At 45.4% G+C, this 15,694-nt stretch overlaps 2 non-coding genes and 1 pseudogene across 2 annotated transcripts; all 3 read left to right on the top strand.

The window, feature by feature from the left end:
- The first annotated feature begins 8,953 nt into the window (after positions 1 to 8,953).
- Positions 8,954 to 9,144, top strand: LOC120026634. The gene has a single exon (XR_005473203.1). It is a non-coding gene; the product is annotated as a U2 spliceosomal RNA (small nuclear RNA).
- Positions 9,145 to 9,482: 338 nt separating this feature from the next.
- On the top strand, positions 9,483 to 9,599 carry LOC120026571. The gene has a single exon (XR_005473144.1). It is a non-coding gene; the product is annotated as a U5 spliceosomal RNA (small nuclear RNA).
- Positions 9,600 to 15,281: 5,682 nt separating this feature from the next.
- Positions 15,282 to 15,458, top strand: LOC120026648 (annotated as a pseudogene).
- Positions 15,459 to 15,694: the final 236 nt, after the last annotated feature.

Raw genomic sequence — 15,694 nt, 5'->3', positions numbered from 1 at the left:
CCATTTTTTACATGGTCCGTAATTTCTAGGGATTTAGCTACCAATAGATTTTACAGATAACCAAGATACATATAATGCCCTTGTTTGAACTAGGTATTGAGTTTATTCTTGTTAAAACCAGTATTGAGTTTATTTGTTATAATAAATTGGAATTATATTTAAAAAGTGATTGAATTGCTCCTAAATTGTAATGTTGTTAATGCATTTCTTTTTGAATAAATATTTATTTAATGTATAAGTGAATAGTTGGGTTTGATTTGAAGTTTAAGTTTTGACCAATAAGGTCGCTTGTTAACCTGTGACCAATGGGAGAGTGGACTTGGTTAATGGGAGGCTTGGGGAAAAAAGAGAGGGAAAGAGACGTTGAGAAAAGGATGGACGTTTTACATTAGGACCGTTGGTGAAGAAAATTATAAATAAAGACGACAAAACCCATACCTAATAAGACAAGAAGGGAAATACCGATTTTATTTTATAAGAGGGTTGTTATAATTTTGTTAAGACTTAGTAAAGACTGAAGCTACCGTCTCATCGTGGACGTATTTGACAGCCTTGAGGTTAGCCTAGCATCGTGTACCACCGAGAGATAATTGCTTGTGAAAGCTGAACGAGTTCATGTTCCCATGGGATATCGGTTACGGCTAACGAGTACTGTCTGCATTGACAGCGGCGCTTGCTGTGGATTTTGTGAGGAAACCTGCAAGGAACTGCCATACTTCGCTGAAGGAATATCTACAAGTAGTGAGTAATCACAACGTGAGGTGCTTCTGGACTGTATGTGTGTCGTAATTTTTTATATTTTTTTTTAGCGCCAACGGGTTATTAAGCAAGCTTTAAGTAATTTGGACATGGGTTGTGCATGACTCATTGGGGTTTATAATTTGTATTTCTTTTTGATGTTGTGCTATGAAAATGTAATCATACACATATTGAACATTATGTATGTTGCCTTGGTGGAGTCATTTACTGTTTCAATTTAATTTAATGCATGGGATAGCCTATCCTGATACAATAACAGAAACCTATAATAATTTCATCTGAACAAAACAATGTAAATAGCCAAGAGACACAAGGACAAAGTGTCCCTCCAGTAGACTTTAGTTTCAAGTAAATTAGACTAACTTTTAATCTGTGCGCAGCGCTTCTAAAAATGTATCTTTCACTCTGATTTTCATGTGCGCACAACCCCCAGCCAGACAGTGTTGCAGCGCAAGGTGGGATAGGCAATATGGAATTCGTATTTCTTTGACTTTGTGCGATTCATTTACCAGCTATGAAACAAAACAGCAGATCATACTTTACTATTTTGATTTACAAGTGAGTGAAATGCTGGCACTGTGGAGCCCTGACCACCTATCAACGTGGCTAGTGAAATAGACATCTTACTCAACACTGCCAAAATCTACCTGCAGTTGGTGGGGGTTCATTTTAGGCCCTGAACATATTCTATTCTTACTTACAATAAAAGTGACCACAAAGGGTTGTATTAGATTGTGTAGAAATTAGCTTTAGATGCCCCAAAAATTACTAGGGAGGACCCCCACACCTCCGGCCACTTCTAAAACCAATGGCCTGGCTCTGAGTACATGTCCTGGTAATCCATCTGGCCCTGCAGCCTTGTGGAGTTATTAAGATACACTTTATAGCTGGCTGGTGCTTTTCTCAGAAGCTGAAGGTGCCTAATACTGGAAGCGCCTGATATCTCGTGATAGCTTCAGATGTCGTTGAGCAAGAAGAGAGTGGTCCAAAGAAGGGAGTGGTCCATAGAGTAAGGTTGGTGAAGTAAGTCAGACAGACAGTTGAAGACTCGGTGTCTCTTCGGTTCTAATCGTACAAAACCCTTCCCATAGATGATCACTTTTCCTGATAGGTCTGTGCCTGAGAGAGAGACGGTGACAGTAAATGAGAGAGAGACACGCTCCGTAAATGTAATCTGTAATGTATGTTGCGTGAGACAAGCAACTTGATCACATTGGTAGAGACAAAGTCAGTAGGTATCTGAATTGGAGCTTACATTTTCATGGGTTGCAACTCCATCATGCGGTCGAGTGGTTGGCATTGTTATCAACGTTCTACAGCCACATTGATGACCAAAAGTAAATGACTTTGAATGGGAGCTATGACTGTTTCGCCTAAATTACACTATAGTGGCTTCAAAATACGATGACATTGCTAAAGTAGGCAAATATTTAGTAGGAAACGACTGCCATTATCATGTCATCGAATTTACTTTAGACAGATGGCAATGTTGTCATTAGCTAGCAAAGTTTGTAAGAAAAAATCTGATGGTCTCCACTCAATCTCTTAGCTAGCTAACTAACGTTACACTGCAACTAAAGTCATTCTGGAGACATCAAAATGAAGACAAAAGGTTTTGCTACTAATAAATTGCCGCCTTTAGAAATTGCATCGTGTTTTTAAGCCACAGTATTGCACTTCAGACCAAATCTTCATCAGTGCCTATTGAGGATGTATTGAGGAAATGTTCAGCTGGCTGTCCTGGCAGTCCTAAAACGAACGTTCAAAACAATATTGTGATGAAACATGCAACTCATATAGCTCAGTAGTCTCTGAACCAAATTTTGCATGCATGCTGGCCATCTACTAGATTTTGTTCTGGGGGCAGACCAACCTGGTCTCAGAGCATTTTGTATTGTAGTTTTTTTAAATGAACCTTTATTTAACTAGGCAAGTCAGTATGTATTCTGTATGTAAATCTGAGACACCGCAGTTAGTATGATATGTTACCTTTCGTATGGTATGTATTCATTTCTGGTTGTCCATCATATGTTACAATTCGTATTATGTTACAAATTTGCAAAACGTACAATATGTTACAAATTTGGTACACGTATCATATGTTAAGAATTTGTGAAACGTATGATATGCTACAAATTCTAGCTAGGTGGGTAGCGTTAGCTACCTGGTTGGCATTAGCTAGGCTAGGGTTTAAGGTTAGGGTTGGGAGTTAGGTTTAAAGGGGAAGGGTTAGCTTAAAGGGTTAAGGTTAGGGTTCGCTAAAAGGGTTAAGTTTAGGGGAAGGGTTAGCTAACATGCTAAGTATTTGCAAAGTAGCTTAAAAGTAGTAAGTAGTTAAAATTGCTAATTAGCTAAAATGCTAAAGTTGTCCATGATGAGATTTGAACTCGCAACCTTTGGGTTGCTAGACGTTCACGTTATACGCCCACCTGTCTACCCTGACCAACCACTGTACTTTAATTTTTGCTTTAAGTAACCATTTGTCGTATGAACCATACGAAACATATCATACTAAATGGAGGTTTGGATTTCCATACAGAATAATACGAAATGCTCTGCGACCAGGTTGGGCAAACATAGTCATACTATGTGTGTGCTATTACCAAATTCTTTAGACTTCACAGAGCAGCCTTGCAAAGACCCAAACGGCGTTCCATACGGTTGGTATGGAACGCCGTTTGGGTCTTTGCGTGTCAAAAAGATGCACGTCAAATAACACTATTTAACGTGTCAAATAACACTATTTAACGTGTCAAATAACACTATTTGACGGGTCAAATAAGCTTCTTGACCAATCAGGACCTGAATATGACTCCAAGTCACATAATAATTTAACACGTTAATTATTTTTTACATAGTTATTACACATTGATTTTACACTCACTCGTATTTCTATTTCATATGTCACGACGATTCACCGATACGTATGCTATGAGTCATAGATTTAGTCACTGATGATAACATTTGCATAAAGTTCGTTTGGACTCCGCCCAGTTCTCAGGTATTGATGAAAGACGTTCACTCAACTTCTGTTCTTCCGAGGTAAAATTAGCTACCTAGTTAATAATGGCTGCCCAATTTCTCGAAAATTGTATGTCTACCATCTCTGATTGCACCAGACTGCTGCTCACGGACAGAAGAGATGGACTTCAACCATCAATAGCCAGGTAACGTTAACTTAATGTTAGCTACCTAGCTAACGTAGGTGTTGAGAGTGAGTGGTGTAAAAGCTGCAAAAAAAAGTAACTACATAAAATAATTCTAACGTTACCTAACTACCTGCCATGGATAGTTTGTAGCTAAAGTACATTAGTTAAAACTGCATCGCCTGTCAATGCACGGTTGTCTTCATTGGTCGGAGGCTCAGAGTTGGCAACGTTTAGACAAGAGAACACTTTAAGGGTTAACTACATACAAATAAAATGTCACTGGACCAATCGGGTCTGCGGTCTATTTTTCAGGCTAGAGACCATGTTGTGGAGCCTTCGGTGGGCAAGCAGTCATTTGATTGTTTGGAAGAGATAGCCAGCAATGTAATTGCTGTTGCAGAGTAGTTCCTACAAGAGGCAAATGACATCCAACAACGGGAACCTTACGAAGATGGCTTGTTACATTTGTATAATATTTTGTTGACTGAGATTGTATCATATTACTTGTCCTGTAAGTGTCCTGTGTCAAGTTAATCAATGAAAAAAACATTTGGTTGGCCTGTAATGCTGTTCCTAAATTATATATGGTGCTTATAGTCTTTTAACCTAAAGTTTTTAGGAGTGTATTTTGTAATTATCTATTGTATTTTTTTATTTCAGTAGCCTATCAAGCGCCTTTGGAGGGAAGGCGGTATCACATCCACAAGGAGCAGCTTGAGTTCCTCATAGATTGTCATATGACCATCAGACAAATGGCGGATGTTCTCAAAGTGTCACACTCTGTGGTCAAGCGGCGCATGAGGTAAGTTATCGTAATTGAATAAAGTAATTGTAACACGAGGGAGATGTCTACATCCTCTTTAAATTTGATCACATTCCTGATGTATCTTTGTGTTCTTTTTGTATTTACCGTAATTGCTGGACTATTAAGCGCACCTGAATATAAGCCGTACCCACTGAATTTTTTACAAATATGTATTTTGTACATAAATAAACCGCACATGTCTATAAGCCGCAAGTGCCTACCGGTACATTGAAACAAATGAACTTTACACAGCCTTTAAACGAAACACGGCTTGTAACAAAAATAAATAGGCTTTTAAACGAAACACGGCTTGTAACAAAAATAAATAGCAGTAAACAGTAGCCTACCAAGAAAGTCAAACTTCATTGCGGTGGCGATTGTTTTGGCTTTCAGTCGGATCTGCACAGTTCCAACGTCTTATCATCGACTCATTAAGGCCAAGCTCCCGTGCAGCAGCTCTATTTCCTTTTCCAACAGCCAGATCGATCGCCTTCAACTTGAAAGCTGCATCATATGCATTTCTCCGTGTCTTTGCCATGATGAGGGTGACAATGACTACCGTAATCAGAATGATGGCAAGTTTGAGCGCGCTCGATTTACGTCACATTATGTGACGGTGCTCAGTTTTTTGGCGGCATGAATCTTGTGGGGGGAAAAAAACATAAATTAGCCGCGTCATTGTATAAACCGCGAGGTTCATAGCGTGGGAAAAAAGTAGCGGCTTATAGTCCGGAAATTACGGTAGTCATTTTCAGCTTTTCAGGTCCTACCCACTGTTGTCAGTTGTTCAGCTGGATGAGAGGATCAAAGAGCTGATAGGGCCGAATGAAGAACTTGGTGCAGTCTGTGACGGCACGCTTAAGAGAAGGTGTTCGAGTCCAGCGTGTGAGGGTCAGACAGAGTCTGATCCATGTCAACCTCCAGAGAGCTGCGAGGAGAGCCATGCAGCATCGGCTACACCGGAGGCAGTACAGAGTTGCAGGCCCAAATTCTTTGTGGAACATTGATGGCAACCATAAGCTGATCCGGTAAGTACATATGCTTAGGCCTCCTGATTACTACATGTTTTTACAAACTTAAATCATTCGTTTTTTTACAATGTTATCTACTTATATGGTCCCTTCAGAAAATATTTACACCTTGACTTTTTCCACATTTTGTTTTGGTACAAACGGAATTTAAAATGGATTAAATTGAGACTTTGTCTCTGGCCTACACACAATACCCCATCATATCAAAGTGGAATTATGTTTAACATTTTTTTTTTTACAAATTAATTTAAAAATGAAAAGCTAAAAAGTCTTGAGTCAATTCAACCCCTTTGTTATGATAAGCCAAAATAAGTTCAGGAATAAAAATGTCACCTAATAAGTAGCATGGACTCACACTGTGTGCAATAAGTGTTTAAGAGGATTTTTGAATGACTACCTCATCTCAAGGCACTGTAATAATGTTATCAATAATAAAAACAGAATGGTGTCACTAGAAGAGAAAAAATAAGTTTTTGTATAACAAATGTATCTTGTTTTTTAGGTGTAGGATTGTTATCCATGGTGCTGTGGATGGTTACAGCAGACTTGTTGTGTTTCTGAAGGCCTCTGACAACAACAGGAGTGTCACAGTCATGGAGTCATTCGAAGCAGCAATCACCAGCTACGGAGTACCATCCCGGGTGAGATGTGACCGGGTGGTGAAGACAACCGCATCTGTGCCTTCATGGAGCAATTCAGGGGTGGTGAGAGGGGAAGTGCCCTCATAGGAAGGAGCACTCACAACCAGAGGCTAGAGCGGCTGTGGGGGGACGTCTGGCATGGAGTCCCCAACGTTTACCATGACCTGTTCACCTTCTTGGAGACGGAGCAGATCATCGACATCAACAATGAGGTGGACCTGTGGGCACTGCACTTTGTGTTCCTGCCACAGGTGAACAGAGATCTTGCTGTGTTTGCCAGTCAGTGGAACCACCATGGGCTGAGGACTGAACAACGGCAGTCACCTCTGCATTGCCAGGGAACCCGAGACGAACAACTGCAGAGGGCCAATCTGACAGCAGTAAGGGATTTGTTCGCCCCAAATTCAACCACCATCAGCTCTCAAGCCACCACCTCAGCGCCTCCTCCAACCACCACCTCAGCGCCTCCTCCAACCACTGGCGCCACAGCTCTTTATTGGTCGGAAGGGGTGATTGTGCCACACATCCAGTTCAACATCAGCAACACAGATGGAACTGTTGCGGACAATAATTCCATTGGAAAGCCCCAGAGGCAGCCTGGGAGTTGACAATCTACAGAGGGTTATGGCAGTTATATCTTACATTTACATTTACATTTTAGTCATTTAGCAGACGCTCTTATCCAGAGCGACTTACAGTAGAGTGCATACATTTTTACATACTGAGACAAGGATATCCCTACCGGCCAAACCCTCCCCAACCCGGACGACGCTATGCCAATTGTGCGTCGCCCCACGGACCTCCCGGTTGCGGCCGGCTGCGACAGAGCCTGGGCGCGAACTCAGCCCAGCCTGGGCGCGAACCCAGAGACTCTGGTGGCGCAGCTAGCACTGCGATGCAGTGCCCTAGACCACTGCGCCATCCGGGAGGATATCTTCAGCGCCACTCGTTCCTACTCCAACCTGACTTACTACACCCCTGATACTCCCCTACTGGGATGAGGGAATGGACGCTATATCTTCAGCGCCACTCATTCCTTTGAATCAATTCATTTTATAATACTGTTATACATTTTATAATACTAACATTCCCCCTCTTTCACACACTGTATAATTTGGTCTCTAGAAAGGTAAGACCGACATCTTCAACTCTAAACGGATGGGGACCAGAGTTTAGACACAGATGGTCTTAACTTTTGTTAAGTACTTCTCCATTCCGTTATGATTTTGTCTGGTCATATTTGGAGAGTGTCAGGTACTGTTAAGATATACGGCCTATGGTTATTGTATTTTTTGCTATGGCGCTTTAGCACAATATTCCATCTGCTGACACAATATGTCTTCCACTCAGTACAACACGACCCAGGAGAGGCCTACTGCAAGCACTGGATTGGAGCCTTCAGAGCGTGCCTGCTGTGGGAGGACAACAGAATATTCTGAATGTACATAATTAAAACAGAACTTAAATTTTTGTAATTCCCAATCGGAACTTTTGTAAATTGTTCAAATAAATAATTTTGTGGAGAACGCCCTATAGTTAATTAATGTTTTTATGAAGATAGGGATTCGGTGGTTCGGCCCCCGTTACATTTTATATCATTGTGATTAACAGCAACCAGTTAGTAACATAACATTGTTGACACAATGTGGCAGCTCAAATTATGTGGTTGAAGACGGACTAGTGCAGGGCTCTCAACCTTGTTCCTGGAGAGCTAATGTCTTGTAGGTTCACTCCAACCCTAATCTAGTGCACCTGATTTTAATTACATGCTTAATAAGTTAATCAGGTTAGTAGCAATTGAGGTTGGATTGAAAATCTACAGAAGGGTAGCTCTCCAGGAACCGGGTTGGAGAGCTTTGGACTAATGGATCTAGGTCTTAGATCAATGCATTTTAAATTTGATAAGTCACTACGAAGGTGCACTTCCCTGAAGTGGAGCTGTCACTTAATGCAATGGATGGGAAGCCTTATTTTATGTAGTTGTAATTAAATGATGTCAAGTTAATTTGTTCTTAATGTAGGACATCAAATTATCAGATTTGGATGAGTTGGCAGCAGTACTTCAGTCAATATCAGCAAAGGATATTGGTTATTAGTGAACTGTTTCTAAAAAACACCAGACAAACAATATGGACTGTAATTTAATATTAATGATCATTAAGTAAACAATGCCAGCCAATATGGAAATACAGTGCATTTTGAAAGTATTCAGACCCGTTGACTTTTTCCACATTTTGTTACATTAGAGCATTATTCTAAAATGTATTCAATAAATAATGTAGCGTCATACCCAAGACTCGATGGTGTAATCGCTGCCAAAGGTGCTTCAGCAAAGTACTGACTAAAGGGTCATAAATGTAATATTTCCCTCTTTATTTTATTTTTACATTTGAAAAAATGTCAACCTGTTTTTTCTTTGTCATTATGGGGTATTGTGTGTAGATTGACGAGGGGGAAAATTATTGTATCCATTTTTGAGGAGGGAGGGAGGAGCCACCTTTTGCCAAACCGCTGAAGTCTGCCGAGACCCCCGGGTGCCCGGCGGGTGCAGGGTTCCATTTGTGGGTTATCGCTTCTCGGCCTTTTGGCTAAGATCAAGTGTAGTATCTGTTCTTATCAGTTTAATATCTGATACGTCCCCCATCGGGGGACTACATATTAAATGGATTTTTCGAACAGGGAGTCGGAAATGGGGCTTGCTCCGTCCGCTCCACGCATCGACCCGGTATTGCAGTACCTCCGGGAACGGTGCATTCTCCCGTTGTCAAGGATAAAAAAGAAAGAGACAAAGCTAGCAAGGAAAAAGAAGAAAGATCCAAAGTGAAAGTAGGGCGAAGCGCTTTTCATGGGTTCCCCCGTTTCCCGCCATTTTACTTAAAAAAAAAAAAAAAAAAAAAAAAAAAAAAAAAAACGTTGGCCAGGATAGTGAGTGAGTGTCTGTCTGTCTGTCTGTCTGTCTGTCTGTCTGTCTGTCTGTGACTTTTTACCCACACACAGCCCTCGAAAAGTTGGCAGAGTGGGTTGGGTGACCACCCGCGAGTTACCGGCCTAGAGTGCACAGTGTGTGTGTCTCGGGCCCCGACCTCTGACTTCCATACGACTCTGGTTTCTCTTCATTACGCACAAGCCTTTCGCCTTTTACTAAAGACTTCCGTGGAGAGGAACACTCATGAGTTCAACGTATTTTTGGAAGGGCTTTGCTTCTGGCAGAGCCCGCTATATCTTGTTTCAAGAGAAATTGACAGAGATGATGCAGAGACTTTTTGCTCATGCGTTTGACTTAGAATCGTAGCGGTGGGTGTATTTTTCCACTCACTCCCAAGTAGTCGCTAAGGGCAATTGAGTTCAAGCCCGACGACTGGCGTATTTGCCGGGCTTTGAACAAATAGTCGTCGCACTAGGCGTAAAGAGCTAGTGACTTAAAGACGAATTAGCGACTTTAAAAAATAAAATAAAAAACACCCGCCTGTCTGTCGCCAGGGAAAGGTTGGGTGGGTGGGTGGGTGGGTGGGGGGGGGAGGAGGAGCCGCCACCTTTTGCCAAACCAACCAACCGCCAAAGTCTGCCGAGACCCCCGGGTGCCCGACGGGTGCAGGGTTCCATTTGTGGGTTATCGCTTCTCGGCCTTTTGGCTCAGATCAAGCTTGGTACCGAGGTGCCCCAGAGCTCGCTGAGTCAAAAGGTCGTAGATAGGAGGGCGGAAAAAGGGTTTGATTATTTTTGATCATATCATTTTCTCAAATTTGTGTTTGGATTTTTTCGGGAGGAGAGTGTCGATCTCTTTGCGGAGATGGCGCAGAGGTCATCGAATGGGTCGGTCCCGGGGATCGGACTGGCAAATACCCTGCGTTTTGCGTGGAGGGAAAAGGATGTGGAGCCATTTGGAAGGGAGACGTTTGGGAGAACAATCCTTATTGGAATGCTGAAGCTGACAGTAAAGGACGTGTTTTGCCTTCAAGGCAACTCTCTGGATGGGACATTTGATGTGGCCTTCTACACGGAGTGCAAGCACGATGAGATCCTTAAAAAAGTGAGAGCGGTGGGAGATACGAGGCCGATGTGCCTGTATGAGGTGAAGAGCCTGGCGATGAACAATTTTCGGGTTGTAACCATCAATATGTACAACCCCTACGTTAAGGATGAAGAGGTGAGGGCCTTTCTGGGGAGATATATGGATAGTATCTCCACAGTAAGGCTCCTCAAGGATGCATTAGGATTTTGGAATGGGAGGAGAGGTTATCAGGCCCTCCTAAGAGAGGACCCTAAGGGAATTGGGGGGTACCTTCATCCCCCAGCCATGTTCTCCCTGGGGGCTGACAGGGGGACGTTGTTTTATGCGCGTCAGCCCCCGTTCTGCAGGCGATGTATGGCCTATGGTCACATTCTCGCTTCGTGCAGTACAAGGAAGTGCAGGATATGTGGATCAATAGAGCACGAGGCAAGGGACTGTGTCGAGCCAAAGGCTTGTCACGGGTGTGGCTCGGTGGAGCACCTATGGAGAGACTGCCCGGCTAGGAAGAGGTCATACGCGTCTGCAGCTGGGGGGGGAGCGAGAGCGGGGGATGGGGGAAAAAGAGGAGAAGAGCGCGCAGAAGGTGGAGGCAGAGAGGGAGGAGCTGCACCAAGGAAACCAGAAAGAGAAGAGGAGAAAGAGGAGAAGAGGGCCGGGACAGAAGGAGTGGTGGCTGGGACAGAAGGAGTGGTGGACGGGACAGAAGGAGTGGGGGCTGGAACAGAAGGAATGGTGGACGGGACAGAAGGAGAGGTGGCCAGGATGGAAGGAGGGATGGCTGAAATGGAAGGAGAGGAGGCCGGGATGGAAGGAGTGATGGCGGAGATGGACGGAGAGGAGGTCGGGGCAGAGGGAGAGGGAGAGGAGGGGAAGGAGGGAAAAGGGGAGAAAAGGAAGGAGAAGGGGGTAGAGGAGGGGGAGAGAGTGGAGGAGGTAGGGGAGAGAGGCCTCGTGGGGACATTACAAAAGAAGAAGAGGAAGAAAAAGGTGGAAACTGTGGACAGTGAGAGGAAGAGTGGAAGTGAGGGGGGGGGGGAAGTGGTAGGTCCTTCGTGGGCTCCCTCTCCTTCGTCTTGTTTCACATCGTTGGAGGAGCTGGATCGCCAGGTGCTGGCACTGATAGAGGGAAATACAGAATACCTGTGTGGGAACGTGTTATCCCCGGCCAGTAGTAAGGGGGAAGTGTTGGATTTGACGGTGGGGGAGTCAGACACGGGTGGTGGATCCTGGGGAAACAAGATGGAGGAAAAGGGGAGCATCGGGTGAGTCTCCTGTTTTGGTTTTTCTGTTCTGGGTTTTGGTGTGAAGTATTGGTGTGTCAGTTGTATTGCTATAAATGGGGTTAAATTTTACTTTTGTTAGTTTAAATGTAAGGGGTTTAAGAAATTTTGTTAAGAGGAGGGCGGTTTTTAGTTTTTTGGAGGGTGTGGGTTTTGATTTTTGTTTTTTACAGGAGGTTCACCTGAGGGATGGAGGGGATGTGTGTAGATTTAGGGGGGAGTGGGAAAAGGGGGAATCGGTATGGGGTATAGGAGGGGTGCACTCAACAGGGGTAGGGATTTTGTGTGGGCACAGGGAGGTAAAGGTGGAGGGGTCATATGTGATAATGCAGGGAAGGGTTTTGGGGGTGGATGTCACAATAAGGGATTGTAAGTTTAGATTAGTGGTGGTGTATGGGCCACAGGTGGCGGCAGACAGGAGGGAGATGGTGGACTGTCTGGCGCCCCTGTGTATCACAAATAGGTATTTAGTGATAGGGGGGGATTTTAATATAGAGTTAGGGGTAGGGGGGGATAGTAGTGCAGGCGCCATCACCGGGCTAATGGCTTGCCATGGACTGGTTGATGGTGGCCTGCACACTGCTCCGACAATGGTCGGTCCTACATGGCGCAACTCCAGGGGGGTTGCGCGGAGGCTCGACTATATTTTTTTATCCAGGTCATTGGGTCAGTTGTCTGGGCGTTTGTTGCCTGTTTTCTTTTCGGACCATGACGGGGTGCTCCTGCGGGTGGGGTCGCCAGTCTGCCTCTTCGGTAGGGGGTACTGGAAGTTAGATCGGGATGTGCTGGAGGAGCAAGCTTTCGTTGACGCCTTTTTTGGTTTCTTTCGGGGGCTTGAAGGCCTCCGGTCCATGTGTGAGGGGGTGTTAGAGTGGTGGGATTTAGTTAAGGTAAGGATTAGGGCCTTTATAATAGGGTATTGTAGGAGGAAGAAAAGGGAGGAAAGGAGGGAGGTGGATCGTATCCAAAGGTTAATCGAACTCGAATACGAGGCAGGCAACCTCGGCGGGTCGATTGACTGGGAGAGATCCGCAGCCCTGAAGGCGCAGCTCAGGGTGCTGCAGGAGCGGAAGGCTCGAGCGTGCACATAATGGCTTTCTAGAACATAATGAGACTTGTTCCGCTATGTTCTTTAAGTCGGTTAGGGCTAGACAGAGTAGGAAGGTAATGCATGGGGTTAGGGAAGAAAATGGAAGTATAGTTAGAAGACCGGAGGAAATGGTCAGGGTGACAACTGAACATTTCCGGGGGTTTTTTAAGGAGAGGGAAATAGATGTAGAGCAGGGAAATGTGTTTTTAGAACACCTGTCCCGGCGTTTGCCGGAGGACATTAGAGACGTGATGGAGGCTCAGATCTCCCTAGAAGAGGTTGAGAGTGCCCTTAGGAGGATGGGAAAAGGGAAGGTGCCTGGGATGGATGGGCTGCCGGCTGAGTTTTACCTCAAGTTTTGGGGTATTCTTGGACCGGTAGTCCTCGAAGTCTTGAAAGCCATCCTTGAGACGGGGGTCCCGGGGGGATCAATGGCGGTTGGTGTGCTGTCACTTCTTTATAAGAAGGGGGAAGCAACTGACCTCGGCAACTGGCGGCCGTTGACCATGCTGTGTGTAGATTATAAGCTGCTAGCAAAGGTCTTAGCAGACCGTTTGCGCACAGCCCTTCCCTACGTCGTCCATGAGGATCAGACGTGCAGGGTAGAGGGACGCTCTATTAGATGGAACCTACAGTTGATCAGGGACTCCATCGCTTGGGTAGAAGATAGAGGTCTGCCCTTAATGGTAGCAATGCTTGATCAGGCGAAAGCCTTTGATCGCGTGAATAGATCTTTTCTTTTCAGAGTGTTAGGTAGTTTAGGGTTTGGGGAGAAGTTTATAGGATGGATCCGTACATTATATATCGGAGCGGGGTGCCGGGTAAGTGTAAACAGTCACATGGGTGATGTTTTTGACCTCTCTTCAGGGGTCAGGCAGGGGTGCCCGCTCTCGGCTCTCCTCTTCGTTCTGTACATGGAGCCTCTGGGGGCTGCCATAAGGGCAGACACAGGGGTGGAGGGCTTACTGATCCCTGGGAGTGGCGGGCTGCGTGTTAAGATGACGCAGTACGCCGACGACACTTCCTTGCTGCTTTGCAAGGACTCGTGCCTGACAAGGTCCCTTGCCATAATTGGGGACTTCACCCGAGCGTCGGGAGCGGTTCTGAATCATGCAAAGTCTTCCGGTAAGTTTTTCGGAAGATGGCGTGGTAGGACGGATGTGCCCGGGGGGTTATCTCTCTGTAACGGGGCCCTGAAGATTCTCGGGGTCCATTTTGAGACCTCCGGCTCAGCGACGCTGAACTGGAACAAGGGTATCGCAGTGGTACAGAGGAAGTTAGCGATGTGGAAGGCTAGGTCTTTGTCTTTTGTAGGCAAGGTCCTGGTCCTAAAGGTGGATGTTTTGCCGTCTCTTTTGTATTTGGCGTACATCTACCCATTGCCGGCTTGTCTGAGGAGGCCTCTAGTAAGGCTAGTGTTTCAGTTCATGTGGGGTGGCAGGTACGAGTGGGTTGCCAGGGCACGCATGCTCTGTCCCATCAGGGAGGGAGGCAGGGAGGTACCACACCTCCCCCTCAAGCTGGACACAATTTTTGTGTCCTTTGTGTTGACGGAGCTGGCTCATCCGGTGATGCACCCGTCCGGTTACCTCCTGCGGGTGTTCTTCTCGTATCAAGCGAGAAGCGTAATGGTGTGGTCTAACACGGGTCCTCGGGCGGAACAGCTGCCGTGGCACTTTGGCCATGCGGCCAAGTGGTTGCGTGCGCACCCCGAGGTTGAAGTCGCCCGAGTAGGTTTAGACCACAGGCACCTGTACGAGGAGGTCAGACGGGCAGGGAGTCCGACGCCTGTAGTGGGTATCTCGGAAGTGGTCTGGGAGGGAGTGCAGGCGCGGGGCCTGGACAACAGGCTCAAGGACCTGAATTGGTTGAGCCTCCACAAGTGCTTGCCGGTACGTACCGGCATAGTTTGGCGCGATCCCCCACCTGTCCAAGATCCTCTTGTGGCAGGGAGGAGACTGTGCTCCATGCCTTTTGGGACTGTGCCTTTGCCGGAGTAGTATGGGCTAGGGCACGGGTGTTGTTAGGAATGGTAAGAGGGGATTTTGTGTTGACTTGGGCTAGGTTAGAGAGAGGGGTAGGGAGAGCAAGGGGTACAGTTAGGGATAGGTTTCTGCTCTGGCTTCTCATGAGTCTCTTTAAGCGGGGGCTGTGGGAAGCCAGGCAGAACTTGGTTAAGACAGGGAAAGATTGGGGGGTGGGAGGGATAGTGAGGAGGGTGGAAGGAGATTTCAGGGGGAGGATGAAGAGGGAGGAGTTGAAGTGGGGGCAGCATGCTGCCCGGGAGAGGTGGAAGGGGGGTTTAGGGCTGGGATTGCTTTAGAGATTTACGGGGATAGAGTAGGGACGGGGAGATAGGGAAAGGTAGTGGTTAGGTATGACGGGGAGGGATGATGCTCCCCTGAAGGGTTTGGTTTGTTGATTAATTTTGTAAATAGATTGTAAAGAATGCCATTATATGATTTTGATTGCTAAATATGATTTTGTAAAAATGAATGGTATAGAAGGTAATAAATTATTTTTTCTAAAAAAAAAAAATCTGTTCTTATCAGTTTAATATCTGATACGTCCCCCATCGGGGGACTACATATTAAATGGATTTTTCGAACAGGGAGTCGGAAATGGGGCTTGCTCCGTCCGCTCCACGCATCGACCCGGTATTGCAGTACCTCCGGGAACGGTGCATTCTCCCGTTGTCAAGGATAAAAAAGAAAGAGACAAAGCTAGCAAGGAAAAAGAAGAAAGATCCAAAGTGAAAGTAGGGCGAAGCGCTTTTCATGGGTTCCCCCGTTTCCCGCCATTTTACTTAAAAAAAAAAAAAAAAAAAAAAAAAAAAAAAAAAAAAAACGTTGGCCAGGATAGTGAGTGAGTGTCTGTCTGTCTGTCTGTCTGTCTGTCTGTCTGTCTGTCTGTCTGTGACTTTTTAC

Source organism: Salvelinus namaycush, chromosome 31 (assembly GCF_016432855.1).
Source record: "Salvelinus namaycush isolate Seneca chromosome 31, SaNama_1.0, whole genome shotgun sequence".
In the NCBI taxonomy this organism is placed as follows: domain Eukaryota; kingdom Metazoa; phylum Chordata; class Actinopteri; order Salmoniformes; family Salmonidae; genus Salvelinus; species Salvelinus namaycush.
This window is presented reverse-complemented; position numbering and strand designations above follow the sequence as displayed.